Source organism: Manis pentadactyla, chromosome 17, assembly GCF_030020395.1.
Source record: "Manis pentadactyla isolate mManPen7 chromosome 17, mManPen7.hap1, whole genome shotgun sequence".
Lineage (NCBI taxonomy): Eukaryota > Metazoa > Chordata > Mammalia > Pholidota > Manidae > Manis > Manis pentadactyla.
In genome coordinates this window covers 28,072,520-28,091,975 of record NC_080035.1, presented here as the reverse complement: position 1 = coordinate 28,091,975, position 19,456 = coordinate 28,072,520, and positions in this window count along the sequence as shown.

Sequence of the window (19,456 nt, the reverse complement as noted above, 5' to 3'; positions counted from 1 at the left end):
CCAAGAAAATGACACCATAAATCCAGAGTAAAATTAACTTTACAGTCTCCACTATATCCTGCACTGCATAGTCTGGATTTGTTTCAAAAAAACAAACAACTCTTAGAGGATCAGTGCAGGGTTTTTGCCCAGGAAACAGTACACAATATAAAAGCTGATTCTCAAAACAAAAACAAAACCATTAAGTATAACACCACAGAAGGATTTTGCTATTGTTTATAAGAGTTGAAACTTTAAATTCAGAGAGTATAAAAAAAAGTTGATTTTATCTATATATGTGCCATGTACTCTGAAATAAAACTATGCTTTTCCAGTGATATGAAGTTTTTAAATGAAATTAATGGCCAGTTACACACAGTCGAGGGGCAGAATCTTAGGACATAATTAATGGATTTATATCATGCAGATAGATGAGAGTTCTTAATGCAAATTAAAAATACATATAAAAGCTAATTTATCAATTGTCTGATTGTCTAAATGATGGATTGGAGACGAGTTAAAAAAATTATGTCATGAATTAAAAAACTGGAAGACATTAGCCTTGTTAAGTGATGGATGATAGTGAACAAGAACAACAATAAAGACTATCTACTTTTTTAAAATAAGAGGAAGAATTTCATGTATAAATTAACCTACAAAATCTATACATAATGAATGCAATCAAAATATCCAATATTATATCAAAGAGACTGAGTCAGTATTAGACAAAGCTCTACACTAACTTAACAGATGAGTTAATTTCTCCATAGAAACTTTCAACTTGAAGTGGAAGTTTGGTTAGGAGAAAGAAAAGAAAACAAAAGTGAGTCAGAGGTTAAGGTCAGCAGTGCCAATCCAGGGTTTTTTGCAAAGTCAGTGATTTTGAACTAGGGGGCATCAGTCTTTTCCCAAAAACCATGTGAGAGTCCCACACTTATACACCGAAGCATGATTTACAGTTTGGGGAGGTGAGATTTGAGTATGGGCTTTTGAGACAGCTCCCCAGATAATTCTCATGCTTATTACTTGAAAAAGTTACTAACATAAAATATTTGAATACTTAGGGAGTGGACTCATCTAGTTAATTTACTAAATTGCTCATAATATTTCAAATAATAATGCTTAATCTTTGTTTTTAAATTTAATGCAATACAAAAAGTGTTTACTAAGTACCTGTTATGTGAAAATGAGAAACCATGTTTGCAGAACACACATTTAAAACTTTTCTTTCAATATTTGACAAGGAACCTGTTTTCTTTTTTCAAAATAAGTACAAAAAGGTGTTCAAGACCTTCAAACATCCACGTTCTAATCAATAGAATTGTCTAGGTTTATTTTACAGTTGATAAATGTTTTAAAAGAAAAAAGTGTATCAGTATACTTTTTATCAAGATGAAGAAAATTAATAATTATTTTATTGAAATTATTAAATCAATAGCATGACTAAAACAAGTACAATTCCAGCATGTAACATTAAGGTTTATGTATTTAAAAATATGCTTTATGTGTTCACGAATCCAAGCTTTTATCTTTAAGTTCAGTTCCTCCCCTGAGTTTCAGTGCTATACACTCCACAAGTTAAATTACAATTCTACTTGGATAGTGTTCTCAATATTAATATAACCAAAAGATTATTTTCTCCAAGAACCCTTCTAGCCCCAGTCTTTCCAATCCTGGTAAATGGCTCCATCTTTACTTGGTAGCTAGGCCAAAAACTTAGCTATCAACCTTAAGTCCTTTCTGTCTCAAGCCCATATCCAATCAGTAGGAATTTTCCTTCAAAATATAGCTTTAATCCAGCCATTCACTAGCCATCCAGCCAAGCACACCGGATTTCTCTCTGCGTAGCTGCCAGGGGCCCCAGCTTTTGTCTCGCCGCCGCTCTCCTTGGAAGGACTTGGTTCCTTGACTCTCTTTAAGGCAATCCTTCAGGCTCTTGCCAATGTGATCTTACAAAACTTAGAATGCATTCATGTCACCCCACTGTCCTAAACTCTGCAAATGACCTCCAAAAATTTTAGAATAAAGCCAAACTCCTTATCATGGTTTACATGACCTCACCTAATCTATCCTGGGAAGGTCTCATCCTCGCCACTCAGCACTCTGTCCTTCCCTCCTGCTATTCCCTGTAGAGACTGTCCTCAGTATCCCTGCCATCCAGAAAGCTGTTCCTTCAGTATTCATGTGTGGCTCCCTCTCATCATTCCCACCTCTGTTCAAATGTACTTCTTTACAGGGGCTTTGACCACCTTAAGTAACAGAGTCTTTCCTGAAGTCACTGTCTACCCCTTTATTTTGCTTGTTTGTCTTGCCTACTCTTTTCATTACCTGAAATTACATGTGTCCTTAGTTATTTGCTTAAAGTCTATTCCCCTCATTAGAGTAGGAACCATGAAGGACTTTTAAAAAAATCAAATTGATTTGATTTTTAAATTATTGCTGTGAGCTCAGAGTTGAGAAAAGTACCTATATATTAAGCAAACAGTGATTTATTTTAAATGAATGAATTGAACACGAAAATGTTACAGAGTGCCAGCTTTCTCAAAATATCAGTCCCTTCTTTCACAGTGCCTGAACTGCCCAAAACTTAAAATTCATTCACATCACTCCACTGTCCTAGACCCTGAAAATGGCCTCCAAAAACTTTAGGATATAGCTGAACTCCCTGTCATGCTCTATGTGACCTTACCTAATCTACCCTGGCTAAGTGAAAAGATTACCCTCTTATCCATTTTGCATTAATTTTCCTTATCTAAGAGCACCTTATTGACAATGAGAGAGCAGATGCTCAAGGTGATACCCTTCTGCATCCATTCTCTCCTACCCAATCCTGCTACCACTCACCTGCTCAAAGCTTCATCATACCTGAATTCCTAGACTTTTTCACTGCAACTGTTAACAGATAAATTTTCTAAGATTTTTAACTTTTCATTTCACACATGTTGAATCATTCTGTATATTTATAACTAATTAAAAACCCATCACCCCTTTTCTGTGTCCCCCTAACATGGAACATATTCAGTACAACTGACACTCAAAATTTCCCTCATTCCTGCCTTTCAGTTTTTACCTGTGAATATTCTTTAAAATATTCTAGAATATCCATGTCAGAACTATTCTCATACCAGAGATAACCTATCAGAAATATTATTTCAGTGTCCAGGGGGTAGAGAAAGTGCTGGATACAGGTTAAGGGATTAATATGAGGAAATAAAAACCTTCTGTTTTTCATAATCCACTAGATTGTAAGGGAAATTGTGGGGACACATTTGGAAAGGATTGTTCATGACATGATAATTCCTGAAGGTGAATGGCATATGAAGGTTTAATAGTTAATTTTCTGTACACACATATATATATATGTATGTATATATTTGCAATTAACTAGTTCTCAGTTCTCTACTTGTGCGAATCACACATTCTGAATGTTAAAATAGTACATGCTGTAAGGTCACTAATTTTTTCTTATATCTGTACAATTGGATGAACATTTGTCTTTGCATTTGTATGTTTTAACTCACGTAGTCCTTGAAACTCACTGTTTGTCAGGAGGCATATGCTTTTATGTACCACATGGTTTGTAGAAGAAATGTAAGAATTTAGGATTACTTTGTAAATATTTTTAAGTGTTTGTCTGAAGTATTTCCATTCATTTAAGAGGAATGTTGACTCATAATATTGTTCCAGAATATTTTCATTTTTTAAATTAAGCAACAATTATTGTTAAGTCACTGAAGGAGCTCCGAAAATGATTAAGACATTTATAAGTAAAATAAAATCCTTGTTTTTATGACTTCTGATGGGAGGAGGGCAAGATTTCTATTAGTCTGTTGAAATAGGAGGATAGGCAGAGAGAGGAGGAAGAGGGAAAGAATAGCCATGTAATTATAGGAAAATGCCTGTAACTTAACAGGGAATTGATTTAGTGCTGTGTTAGTTTCCTAAGGCTTCCTTAACAAAAAACACACACCTGGTGGCTTAGTACAACAGAATTTTGCTAACCACAATTCCAGAAGCTAGATGTCTGAGCAAGGTGTTGCCAGGGCCACGTTCCCTTTGAAATCTGTAAGGGAACCTTTCCTTGTCTTTTCTGAATTTTTGCTGTGTCTCTTTGTTTCCATTTGCATAACTCAAATCTCTGCCTTTGTCCTTACTTGGAGCTATCGCCATGTGTCTCTGTGTCCTCTTTTATAAGGACACAAATCATATTGGAGTAAGGGCCTATCCTACCCCAGGATGATCTCTTCTTAATTTAGTTACATCTGTAAAGACCCTATTTCCAATTAAGATCACATTCTGAGATACTGGGAATAACAACTTTATCGTGTCTTTTTGGGGAGTATATTATTCAACAATAGCTGTGCCTTATAAGAAATATTAACAGGAGTGTACTAACCAGATGGAAATAGTACATAGCAGCAGATATATAGTGAAAGGCTTCCCAAATGAGTAAAAGAGTTTAGATGTATCTTGAGAAAAGTGAGTATACTGACAGTTGAGAAAAGTGGACATCGTGTTTAGGAAACCATGAATATACAATTAGATTGGAGAACAAATAGCATGTGAATATCAAAAATGAAAATAGTGAAAAACTGGGTTGTGTCTACTTTAGGAAGAGCCTTGATTACCAGACCATTGATTTTGTATTCAAGTCTATAGACAATGTATAGCCAGCACATGCCATGTCAGAAGTTGATGTGACTGGTTCTTGTGTTAAAGATTAATACAGTAGAATTTGGTTGGTTAGATTAGAGTAGGTAGAGTATAAACAATGGAAGTAAAAGCCCAGGTTAGAGAAATGACACCCTGAACTAGAGTGGTAGAAAAGAAAAGTGCCAGATTCTTTTTTTTAAATCTGTATTTGGATTCCTTTCTAATAGAATAGAAACAAAACATAAGATTCATTTTTATTCTAAGCACATTTTCCTTTTTTGTTAATGACAAATGACAGAACTCAAGAGTCATCCCCTAGCATTTGGTGTTTATATTATTTCTGGAAAGTTTTGTACCAAATTGCATCAAAGCAGTTAGTTTAAAATTATTGAAAATTTACTTTATTTAGAGAACACACTATAAAAATTAACCAAGTTCCATCTTTGTTTATATTTTTATACTTCATTTTGTAAATGTTATAGTTTAAAAATATCTCTTTGATTTTTATAAGAAACAAATTGTATTTCCATTTCCTTTCCTACACCTAAAAGGTTTTCTTCTCAGGAACAAGCATTCCAAAAATATGTTTCAGGAAACATTTTATCAAGTCCAAAAAAAAATCTATTTAGTCACAGCTAAGAATAAACTTCTGCAAATGAAAACCACATGCCAGACAAACAAAAGCTTATAAATTTATTCATTCATTCAAAAGAGTTTTATTGATTACCTATTAAAATTAAACCACTACATCAAGCAAAATGTGGAATAAAAAAAGGTTTCCAATGTGGTCTCTTCTTTAATGTTGCTTTGATTCTATAAATTCATATAAGACTTTTACAAAAATAAGAATAGTTCAAGGACAAGAAAAATTATTGCAATAGACCTGGGATAAATAAATAAAGTATGTGTGTGAGACACCATGGGGCTAGTCACCCCCGACATCCCCTTTGTCTTTGCCATTAGAACTCCTGTATTGTTCAAGTAGTGGAAGACTATATGCGAGTTGATCTTGATTAGTCTAAGGCTAAGCAATTTTGGTTATTCTAGTCTGTCTTTCTGAAGATAAGCATGTGAATGACCATGTAGCATGATTCTAGCTACTAAGATTTGACCATGCTAGAGATACATCTGAGAAAACTGTCCTCACTCTTAAAAAAGGAAGGGGCAATGTGTGGACATTTTCTAACCTTTTGATTTTTCAAAAGTGTCATCATCCTTTTATACGTGGAACAATGGCAGCTATCTTGGAACCATGAAGTTCACTTCTCACTATAAGGATGGCAGACTGGAATGATGAATCCTGAGAAACTGGATTCTTGATGATTTGAGCTGATGAATTTATCAGCTATGAAATATCCTTCCGTTGTGTGAAATGTCCTATTTTTATTATTTAAAAAATAACTCTGTTTTGTAAAGGAGGCATGATATGGAGCCGAAAGTATCCTGATTAAAAAAGAATTCAAAGTAAATGGCATTGAAGATGGTTCTTAAAGAATCCTTATGGTTTTAATTAATTCTGACATGGCAGGAGATAATAACAGAGCAAAGCAGCTGAGATCCATCTGGGCCTTACCTTAGAAAACTTTTAAATGTCAAATGATTTGTTATGTGGAAATGCCATTTAATTGTTATGGTAAATCTCAATTAATGGAAGAAAACTACTGTTTTCCATTTTATTTATATATTTACTTTTTGATCTAAAACTTCCCAAGTAATTTAGATTTAAAAACCAAGCATGATCCTATAAGTGTTCTATGCATGATGAATGATATATGTAAACTCTTACAAAAAATGTGGCATTCTATAAAATGTATCTAAACCTATACAAGAAGGTATAACATATGGAGATATGAAACATACTTCTATTATGGAGGAGGATTAAATAAGCAAGGCTCAGAATCTAAACTTTATTTCTGAGGTTAATTTTTATTAAGTCTTTAAAATAGTCATTATTGTCAGGTCAGTTGTTTTATTCTGTGCTTAGAAAAATCTGCGTACGTTTATTTGGAACACTAATATTCTTTATACATGGACCTCTGAGACTCCCAGAAATTCAATTTAAATTCCAGGAGATTGAAATGGGATATTAATCTAAGCTACTTAAGAAACACAAGGACCAAGCTACACTTTTCTGACAATACTTTCCGACAGAGCTTACCTCTATAAATAGTGTACAGACCCTGCAACAAAATCTATTACGGAGCATGAAGAGGGTTTAGGAAGGCTTGACATGGGGCACACAAGGGAGGGCTGACATTCTGGTGACATCGGATCAAAGCTTCTGGTTATTTTTGTGGGCCTTTCAAAGACTCTCTTGTTTTTAGTAAAGCCATGTGTGGCTGCAAACGATGTATAATATGTGTTATTTCTGGATGAATGCTCTTAATTATCTCTAAAAATCATTTCACCAACAGATGTCTCCTCCTCCTTTTCCTCGTGCTAATCATTCTCTGCAGATTCAAATTTTCTTTTTTTTTCCCCTGAGTCCTTGTGTTCCCTCTCTTCTTTCTGAAGGATTTCTTCTCTGGGGCAATTCTCCTTCTCAAAACCAGAATGTGTTACAGCATAGAAGACACCATAAAAGCTTTTAAAATGTTCCCTAGTGCATATTTTTGCATAGCTTACCAGATTTGTCCAAACAGAGAAAATGAATTTCATCATTGTAATAATTTTTGCAATGTACTCTAATGTACTATAATCCAAATTTATTAATTTATCTGTCTCTTATTTATCTGTCCATGGGAGTGTAGTCATACTTCATTGTTTTGGTGGTACTTAGAAAATGAGAACTATATAAAATTTTATTGTTATTCATTTTCATTTCTATATCTCATTTTGTGAATCACTTCAATTAAGTTATTTAGGTATAAGGATCACACAGGACTTATTGTGACAGATCCTTAGCTTAAGTTCCAAATCTCTAGAAAAACAAACATATAACCTGGGTTTAGAAGCTCAAAGGATATCAATTGTGATTGCACATATATTAGAGTTTTATTAGACTTTAAGCCAATATTACTATCACATTTTAGATTTCATAAGATCTTGGCTCATTTTAAGTGATTATGGTAGATAAATTTGCTTTGTAATTTATTATTCAACTAAAGATTTGATATGGTACAATCAAATCAAGGCCACCAAAGTGATCAGAAATGACTGAATAAAAATAGATGCTTCTTTATGCATGAAGACTACACAGCTAAGCCTGCCAATTTTTGCAGTTGTTTTAATTACAAAGGGGGTTTTGAATTTCACTAATTTCATTTTTATCCTTTTAATCATTATCTGAAGTCCTTGTACTCAATTGGTTCTTAAGTAAAAATGTCCACACATTGCTCTGAGAACCTTTCCTTTCCTTTCTTTTTCCTTTCGCATATCAAAAGCTGACAAGAAGTGATTCTCATCTTGGAATTATCCCTGGCATTTTGAGTTTGAAAAATCTCCTGTGATGATGGTTCTGATATATAATGCTGATGAAGAACCAATAAATTGTACAATTATTATAGAGTAACCTAGAAAGTAATGGTCAGAGCAGGTCTGTATTTCCTCAATGGAATACTTTAAAAAAAATCTATTACATTTTGGGAGGGATGCAGTCTTTTCAAATTTGAGTCATTCAGTGAATTACTCCTAAAGTATCAGCCAATTTGAAGAGTAAACATCCAATTTGAAATTACAAACGAATTAAAATGTATTATATTATTTGATGGGACATACATAGAGAGGAATGTGACCTTGAGAACATAATTTAAAACTCATAAACCTTATTTTACCTAGGTATACAATTACAATGTTTATCTAATTGGTCTTTGAGATCCAATATTCTGTGATATGTTGATTCTCTAACAGATTGAATGATTTTTTATAGTACTTTACTCTTTTCTAAAAAAGGATATAAAAGGCAAAGAGGAATGTTTTATTAAGTTAAAAATGGGATTTGAGAAAATAAGAATTAAGGCTAAGGACTAGGATTGCCAACATCAAGTCAATCAAGCTTTTTTTATTAGTCATCACTGCTGCCTCTGGGCTTCACACCAGTTATTTTTTATAATAAATGAAATGATATTGTCTAGAATAATCTTCTTCATACCAGGATGCTGTAAAATAATAGCATTTCTAATTATATTATTAACTCATCCATATTTTAATGTGCATTTTGTCTATGTGTCATAATATAGGTCATATATTAATATAGTATTGATAAAAATAAATATACATGTATATATGTCTAGGCATGATGGGTCAAAAAATTTTATGATACTGTAAACGTTTAGAAGATACTGATACGGGGGAAAAGAAAACAGTTCCCTAGCAATTACAAAGTTTTAGCAGTCTCAAGTGCTGAGAAAAACATACTGTGAGAAGTTGACATTTAGAAATATAATAGACAAGGACAGGAAAACACAAATGCCTTCAAGAGTCAGTCAAGTAACACAGATTCTTAAAGCAGCTTGCTTTGAGATAGTTGGGTGTCATGGCCCTGTGCAGAAATGGACAGTGCCCTGTCTAAAGGCATTCAAACTTTACTACATATATATTTATACACACATACGTATATGTGCATATATACAGAACATGATGTTATATATAAAAAGCCTCTCAAATATTAATATATATGCAACACATAGATAATATGTATATATTTATTTATAATTGGCCCTTGAACAATGGAGAGGTTAGGGTTACTGATACCCCATGCACCGTCAGAATCTGCATATAACCCTTGACTCCCCCAAACCTAATTACTAGTAGCATATTCTTGACCCTTGAACAACATGGCTTTGAACTATGTAAGTCCATGTAGATGTTTTTCAGTAAATATATTGGAAAAAAAATGGGATTAACAATATATATACTTAAAACATATTAAAAAATATATTATTTATATTTACTAAATACATTATCTGAAGGCTTTGGCTTAGAATTTGGTATTCCCTGAAATACATATTGTCTTCAGCAATGATTTCAGAACAAAGTAGAAATCATATACCTTTTAATTTAGTGACCTTCAGTCAAAGTTCAAAGAACAATATTAAAGCACAACTTTGTACACATGATTTAAGAATATAACATAAATATATATTTTTTCACTTTGGGGTTTTGGTAGAACCTAGAATATAATTAATTAAAAGTTATGGTCTCTATCCTGGACTGAAAGTGAAGGTATCTTGTGCCATTTTATAAGATGAGATCTATAAGCAAACAAGTCAAATAGGAATTAGAAGAAAAGTTTTATTATGAACATTGAAAATCCTAACCAGTACTATGAACTGAGTATGTGAATTCACATGTTCTCAGCAAGAAGAAGGGTCATAGAAGTGCAAGAACCTCTTTAACAAGAGTGTTTTTATATGATCTATGAATGGAATAAAAACTGGGTTGATGCAAAAACAATTCTGCGTCGCAGGCTGTGGCAGAGGCAACATTCTTAGGGCAAATGTTGCATCGGTAGGGTGCTCCAAGCCCCGGAACGCAGGCAGTCTTTAGAAGCTGGAAAAAGCAGGGAAATGGATTCTCCCCTAGGACCTGCAGAAAGGAAAGCAGCCCTGCTGACATCTTAGTTTCAGCCAAGAAGATCCATTTCTGGGGGGCTTCTGACTACCAGAACTGTAAGATAAGAGAGCTGTGCTATTTTAAGCCACAAAAGTTGTAATTCGTTAAAGCCATTATAGGTAATTAGACTTATTTGAGGGCCTCTGATATAATTCTTTCTTTTCATTTGAATTTCAAAACTAAATTTGTTGAAAGAAGCAGCTATATTTTCTATACCTCTTTATGTAGTTCTTTCTTATCCCCAGGCAGTATTATAACTATCTGTTTATGGAAAACTTATGTCTCCCAGTATTACTACTTGACATCCTTTTAATTTTTAATTTTTTTGTTAAAATAACTACACATTTTTCTCTCCAGTTATACATTTTATTTTTTGGTAAAAAATATAGTAAAAAGTTCTTCAGATTATTATACACTCTTACTTCAGTTTTCGGGTTTTTTTTGTTGGCTCTGTAGAGAATACTCATTGGTAAACCAACACCCTCTTTTTTTCTCCATCTTTTCACATTCAGTAACATATGCTATTCTCTTCTTTTGGTCATCCAGTTGCCAAGAGTAAGAAGATGTCCTTGGCAATTAAATTGATTTATTGTGTAAATGTATACTCTCAAAATGAATGAATAAAAATATATATAGCAATATGAATTTGTTGAATACACTTTTTCTGAAATTGACAACATATTTTTGTGATCTAATTATAAAAATTGTAGCCCTCAGCAACACCTTCAATGAAGTTAGGTGTTGTTACTTCATATTTGTATTTTAAATGGTCTTTACAGCATCTGCATACAGACTAAAAATGTCAGGTATGAGAAGAAAAGTGAAAGAATATTTGTATGAAATTGGGCCTCAAAAATAAAAGCGCTCTGGAAATATTTTTAACACAGGGAAATTGAGATTAGAAGGTCTGATCAAAGCCATATTACTCTGTATTGGAAAAAATGAAGATTCTTTGCGTTTTCACAGGACAGAAGCCTGGCTGTAGTCACCCAGAGCGATTGTGTGCGCTGAGTGATAACGTTGCTGCCTAACGGACTACACATAATGGGAAAGTTTATTGCCCAAGAGAACTTTCACATGAGGAACATTATCAGAACGGTTTCTGTCTCCACGTGTATCCAGCTGTTTACCTGCCTAGAGTTTACATGAGATTTTTTCTGAAGGTTGATTGGCTCAGTCATCAGTTTGATTTCCTGTCTCCTGTCACTTTTTTGAGGTAATCACATAAGTAGTTTTCGTTGTTGTTTTTTAAGCAAACTGGATTAAGGAAATAGTTTTTCACTTGTACTAAGAGGTGTTTTTCATTAAACAACCTGATCAAAGTTGCTGTTTTCAATTTATATGCTAATAAAGTGTACTTTAGAATTTATAAACATGTGTTACCCCATGGGATTTTATGCCTGGATCCAACATAATCTATGGCCTCTGAGGATCTCTTCAGGTTGTAAGAGCAAGAGAAAAGTAGTTGTCAACTGAGAAGTATGAGGCCATATTCACAATGAGGTACAGGACAGAGCAATGAATGATAAATTTAAGAAAGGTTGGAAAGAAATGAAGGTATAATAAACATCATAGAGATTTTTTTGCATTAATTATTCAGGGTTCTATTTACTAGGAGTATTATACATCACACAGTTGCTTTAATCGTATGTCTATCTCTTGAAATTCCTTTGCATTCCCTTATTTCCAATATACATGCCTATATATGTGTGTGTGTGTGTATAGTCTACTGTATTATTTAATAGATATTACCTTGGTTATATTAAGTCTGTAAGACCAGCTATGACTGCTATTTTCTTTTGAGATAACCACCGAGTATGAGCTCTGCTCTTAGTAATGAACCTAAAGAATTATTTTAGTATAGAAGATCATGTTTATTTTTATGTGACTGCTCTTCTGAGAAATATCTGATGGACCCAATGTGAGAAAATGATTCAAAAGAACCCGGTAAGTTTTATATGGAGATGCTTAAAATTAAGATTCTTCCTAAATTGGCATAATATAGTTAGCTGGATAAATGAGATATTTTCTGAGAAATTTATACAACAAAGAAGACTATCAGCATTGATTGCGGAATCACCACCTGAGGAGACACACAGGGATGTTGAGATAGGAGAGGCAGTGAGTTAGTGCAAGTTATGAGTTACGTAACTTGCTAAAAGCTACAAGTCAGCAGAATTTGTAAGTGAACAGAAATCAGAGGTGATAATAAATCAGAATCCAAAGACATATTAAAAGTTGAGGTTGCTGCAGTTTCTTCCAACATCAGGGCCTGCAGAAATATAGAGGACCTGAGTGTCTGAAATGAAGTGGGCCAAACATGCTGACAGAATAGGTAGGTATGAGAGAGTACCAGGTTTGGGGGCAGATGAGTGACAGATGGTAGTGTATCACAGAATTCTGATTGGAAGCAACTGATAAAACTACTCTACATATGGGTGCTTTAACTGATGTTGTTTCTTCTCAGTTTGATGCATTGATGGTTTTAGCAGTGAAAATTAGAAACCTGTGTTTTCAGATACAAATGTCACTCAGGTGGACAATTCACTTCCCTTTTATTCCGTTCCCCTTTCTTTAGATGATTCTTATTTAGAATTGATAATTTTTCCTCTGCATTATTAAATGATCTCATCAAGCCTCTCCCTCCATGCTCATACATTCTGTTACTTTTTAATTTATACCTAAGTAGTTAGTTAACTAAGGCCCAACATTGCCATCTTCTTGGGCAATTTACATTTGGATGCGGAGTGAGTGTTATGTGTCTGTATGTGTATGAGTGTATCTTTGGATGTGGTATGTTGAGTGTTATAAGCAGTAATAGTAATTATTTTTCTAAGTTAGGTTTTAGAAATGAAATATATACTTTTGCTTATAATTAAAATATTTTCAAGGTATTCCTCTGATAGATACTCCTACCAGTCTGTGATATCTGATTTTCTTCTTCTGGGCAAATAGGTAAATTGCATTTACTCATCTTGATGAGCGATGAGGCTGTATGACTTCCTGCACCAATGACATTTGAGCTGAAATTATATGTATCAATTCTAGGTGAAAATATTTAATTATGAAAGATCAGTTCTTTAACTTATTTTTTCTTCTGCTGTATGGACATAGAAATATATGTTGACATATAAGTAAAATATCCAGCATATGAAGAACAGCTGTACTGGACTGTTGCTAGGACAGTAGCAGGATGTACAAACAAGAAAAACTGTTCTTTTAAGCCACTGAGATTTGGGGGTTATTTGCTTGCATAAGGCAATCTAGTCAATATTGATAGATCCATAAAGGGGGAGAACCATTACAAAATTTTATAGGTATTGAAGATAGAGTTCTTTAACAGATAGGGATTATTCCTCGAATGTTTCTACATTTCAGGGAAATAATTCAAAAGATGCAGACTCATGTTCTTTAATCAGGTAAAAATCTTTAATGACATATTTTATAAGTAATGATAATCACTTGTGAACTAACCCTTCAGAGCAATATGTTAAAAATAATCTCATTTGTAATCAAGCAAAATCTTTTTCTGCCTAACATTTATGGTTTTATAAATAGATTGTATACTATTTCTTAAGGAACATTAAAGAATTAATTTGCAAGTTTTAACAAATCAGACATGTAAAAATTTCCTTGCCTTAACCTGTCACTTAACCTTTTATTCCATGTGAACCCCTAATATTCCTGGCTAGATATATTCAGTAACTAATTTCTGTTGGGTTAAATTATTATTAAATTCAATTATGAGTTATATCAGTTAAGTTATTTTTAACTACTCTTGATGGTAGTAAGATATTTTCTTTTTCTGTCTTCCCATATCAAGTTCTATTATTAATTTGACCAAAATAAAGGGAAGAATATAATTGCTTTACCTCTTTCTGCAATTGACTTGATTTTGATCATATATGACCAGAAAGAGAATGTGGAGCACTGTCCAAACACTGCTCCATTTACTAAGAACTGGCTTTTAGAAAAACACATAAGTATAAGTAGACATGTGATTAACTCTCATTTCATTGGCCGAAGCAAGTCACATGACCACTTGCAATGTTTATACTAAGAATAATTATAAATAATAGTGACAAAAGTGTGTATCATTGTCTTGTTCTTGAGTTTAATGGAATGGTATTGAGTTTCCCTGTTTTGTATGTCACTGGCTGTTGGAATGAGAAAATGTAATTTAATCATGATAGTTTTCTCAGTTTACTAGGAATTTTCATTGGAAATGAATATTTATTTTACCAAAAGCTTTCTGGATTCTACTAAGAGAAAGATTTTTTAAAAAATTTTTATTGTGATTAGTTATATAAATAAATATCTTTTCATTTACCTATCCTAGCTCTTTTGGGTTCCTGGACCCAATTACAACATGTGTGTGTGTAAAAGGGACTTCCCACACAACACAGTAATTCTCAGAGAGTAGCAGGTTACCAGCGAGTGCAACTCAATTCTGACACTGTTCACCTGGAGATAGCATCAGGTTTCACAGGTTAAGGGTTCAGTCCTGTTCCTCGATGACCCCTACCTCAGATGCCAGCTGCAAGCCTAGGCTGTTACCTGTGCTTGTAACCAAATGGCCACAAAGTGGAGGTTCAAACAACTCCCTCCTTCCATGGGTCCAATTCATTTGCTAGAACACCTTACAGAACTCAGAGAAACATTCTGCTTACTAAACTGCTGGTTTACTACACAAGGATGTAATTCGGGAAGAGTCAGACTGGGGAGACCATGGGACAAGGTGTGGGGAAGGGCTCTGAGCGTTCCTGCCCTCTCCAGAAGCGACACCTCCCCTAATAACCACCAGCCCAGAAACGCTCTGAACCCTGGCCTTTCGGGATTTTAATAGAAGTTTCATTACACAAGCACAGCGGAATAAATCATGGCCTTTGAGAAATGACTCAGGGTAGCGGCACTGAGAATGAGGCCCTCTAGTCACCTAGTCACCTCCACTGGCAACCAGCCCCAGACCTCAGGTGCCGTCCAAAAGTCACCTCATTAACATAACAAAAGGCATCTTGTGGCTCTCAGCACTAAAGAGATGCCAAGGGCTTTAGGAGTTCTGTGACAGAAACAGGGACAAAGGCCCAGTACATATTTCTTATTATAAATCACACCACACCAGCCTTTCTTTAACACACTGGTAACCCGTTAACATGGTTTTCTCTTTCCTCCTAGCTGCCCTTCCCTACTTCTTTTTCCTCCCTTTTTCCTTCTTTTTATACATCCCATTCTGTAAGTTCATTTTGCTAGCATTTTATTTCGGGTTGTTGTATCAGTGTTTGTGTAAGTAAAGCAATTAAAAGTCAGGTCTGGAAAATAGAAAACACACCAGATATTTTTAAAAGATAATTTTATATAGGGAACAGAAAAAGATAATTTTATAGAGGGAATTGATGAGGTAGGCATTAGGAAGCAAGAGAGAGAGAGAGAGAGAGAAAGTCCAAAAAGGAGGTAACACAGAGTAACTGAGGAAGCAGTGATCACCTTTACCACAGGAAGAACAAATGGAATTTATGGGTGTTATCAGAACTTAGAAGAAATTAAAAGGATCCCCATAGAATTAGTACCCAGACATCTGAAAAGGGATTCTTGTACCTCAAGAGCTTGGAGGAGGCCATCTAAAGAGCTGGAACTCGGAGAACGGTTACAGGCCACCTGGTCTCATACCTCTGAAGGGATACAATTGAAACTGGTTGTGGGATACCAGAAAAAAAATTCAATAAAAACATAAAATTTCTATTATCTGTTTCTGCTCAAGTGAAAAGCTATTGCTGAGGTGATGCTGGCAGAGACCACAAGCAAAACAGAGTGATGCAGGCTCATTCTCCCTCCTGCCCACCAGTTTCCCTCTGATGTCATTGATTGCTGAACACTGACAGGCAGCCAGCTGACAAAGGAGACATGCAGCTTTCAGAGGCCCAGCTCCAATAACAGTAAAGTTTATATAAAAGTAGCTTTGGAGTTGACAAAATAGTTCAGGAAGTGACCCAGTAGAACTGTTCTAATTTGTATTTTAAGTACTGTTAGTTTGGTATTATAGATATGCTAAGGTTGTAAAATGAAAAAGTAAGCTTTTTGTATTTCCTCTGGAATACTTTTCATAACATGAGATTTTTCTATTATTAAAAGTATAGATGCAATTTAAACCCTCCAGGATCATGGCCATTTTGGAGGAAATTCTGAACAATTTATTTAATTACAGGCATGTTTTCTAGTATGTATATGTTTCCTACCTTTGATTAATTCTTGGCCACTTTCTGACATTCTGGAAATGACTTTTCTATTTGTTTCTTTCATTTGTGGTCACTCTACTTTAGCAAAACATAGTCACATAATATATAGTGTGGTACTGATCTTTGAAATTATGATACAAGTGATAATTTAGAACAGGGATGTTTTATAATGTAATAACAAACATACAGAGAGAAACAAACTCATGGTAACATACTTACAAATTTACTGAAGTAATCACATTTTGAATAATTAAATCTTAACACTTTTCTCTAACATATATTGACTCTTAAAATATACTTGATTGGTCACTAAATCATAGACAATAGTTTAAATATGGTTGCCCTAAATAGGTCTTTCTCTCTAGTGGGTTCTTAAAAAACTGATGAATTGACATGCCTTAAGATTTGAGAACCAATAATCATTAACCTACCTTTGAAGTAAACAAAGGTAGACTTTGTTTAATCAGTACCATGTATGACTAGACTGGAATTGGGACTATTATTGAGATAAAAGGAACATGAGAAAACTTGAAAATAGTTTCCTTTCTTTATCTCATAGATCTGTAATGCTCTGTGTCTCCTCTGTGGTACTTTCCTTCATTTTGGCCATCTTGTCTAGAGATTCCAGGATACACTGCTTTGAATAAATTCTTCCTTTCTTTTTAGTTGGCAGCTTAGCTTCCTTTCTACAAGTTTTTGGATTTTTGTTGAACTGCTATATTAATTTTATAATCTGTAATATGAGGTCAATGACAGTAGAGTTAAACATTGTAGTACTTTGAAGCTGTCACATTTACTTCCTTTGTTGCAGATGCATTTTCAGAGCATATTAGGAAGGGAAATTTGTCTACTTCTTTGCAGAAGATAGTATAAAAATGCATTAATGCATTATCATCCTTCCCAAATCCTTTCTGGTTTGTAACAGAAAAATACTGTTTAAAAGATAAGTGATCATGATAAATAACAACCACAAATTAAAATATCAAATGTATTTAGTTATGTAAGATACATTACTTAGGAAGATAAATATGGAACTATGAAGGGAAGAAGTCTTGTATATTTGATTTCATTAATCTTTACAAAACATAAAAACATGTACTTTTAAGCAATTAAATATCAAAAAAGGATATTTGGTTTTACTGAGAGTGTTTTCAGAAAAAAATGTCTTCATGATCCTGTCTTTCACAGTCATTTTTTTGATCTGAGAGCATTTTTTCTGCTCCACCAGTAGAATTATTTTTTTCTTATGTCTTTACTAGTAGTGTTCCCAAAACATGACTAACTACAAAGCAAATCTCCCAGTGCATGTGTCAAAACAATGTGGTACATGCCTGAGTGCAATACTAGAAACAAAGCTCTGGTGATGTTTCTAGAGCAACACTTAATTAAGTTGTTGTTCATGCAGTAAATACAACATCAGACTCTTGGGTCCAGCATTCTGAGCCAAGGGACAACACAGCTTCACAGCCTCTGATAACGGGACATACCTTGAGCTGAGCAAAAACACTCATCCAAAAGGGAAAGCAGACATCTTAGTATATTATCTGATTGAAAACTACTTTTACAAGCCCGTTTGATTTTAGAGGCAAGGAAAGCACCTGGGAAAAGTATTCTGATAGTCGATAGAGGTGTCAAGCTTACAAATTAATAATATGGCCTAGTAATCTTGCTTTTTGCTTAAAAGGAATTATAATTAGGATGGACATAATCTTATTTCTTAATTTGAGATTCAGTTTTACCCTTTGCATTAAGATAAAGCAATATCATCCTATGTACAGCTAAAGCAAATACAGAAGAAATGAAATTCTAGTATAATGACTAGAAAAAGAATGATGTTGGTTTTATAATGCAAATGGTTCATTTTGCTAGCTTTTGTAAAATTAAAACAACAAAAATTGAAACTCCATTATGTTAAATATATGAGAAAATTTTGCCTGGGCAATAAATGTCTTATCTTTTAATTTAAAAAAACAATCTAAGAAAAAGTGAAAAGTCAAGACAGTTTTCTTTATAGGAAAAGTCTACCTTAGGTCATATTAATTATTCAATAATTGTACATTTTGAATATATACATGAATTACATTGTAAAAGTAACACTTGCTTAAAAAAAATTCTGATGAAATAGTATGACAGTTATTTCTAGGCCCATAGTAAATAAGTAATTGTTTACATACATAAGTTCTGATTTTAACCTTAAAGTGTATCTCTCCCCTAAATTGTAGAAAAGTGTTCCAGAAGCTGCATTAGTGATACATAAAATATTATTGGTAGCAGCAATGTTATAGAAACACAAAATTGCCTAATGTACTTACATAAAAGGGCAGAAATGAGATTTAGCGGGGACATAGGAGAGGTAAGCAGAATATAAGTCATAGATTTAATAAAAAGTCATGAAGAATGACCTGTACAGGGAACAGTTGGGATGTCAACATAAATCGCTGTCCCAGCTTGTCACAGACATTCGATGCGGCCCTCCCAATCCAGCTTCATGCAATTTGGAGAGAACAGGAAGCTGAAAACGCCTTACCCATGCTCTCTCATGCATAGGGTCTGGATACTAGTAGGTGTCCTAATAGTCGTGCCCATATAATGACTGGAAAGCAGAAGTGAACCAGAAACGGTCTCTTGCTTCTGTTTTCTCTTGCAAACAAGATCATGAGACATGAAAAAATGTGGTGGCCAGATTCGAAAGTCCAGCATCCAGTCTCAAGCTTTCTGGGCATTGGAAGCGCTGTTAGCCAGTCTTGGTGGCTGCAGTGTCAAAAGCGTTTTCTTGCATTCTTGATTGTGCTGGATGGGGGTACTTAAAATCATTACTAGAATGCTGGCCTCCTGACTGGCAACTCTGTGCCTTCCAAGAATTTAGTTAACTCTTAATTCTTTGTATTAAATTCATTTCTGATTGACGTAAGTAGAAGGGTTTCAATTTTCTATTCTGAACATTGAGTGATAGATACAAGACTTAAGTATTTGACTACAGTGTTATCAGTGCTGAGCAATGAAGGAGGATAAAAAGGTTAAGAAAGGAGGGAGGTTGA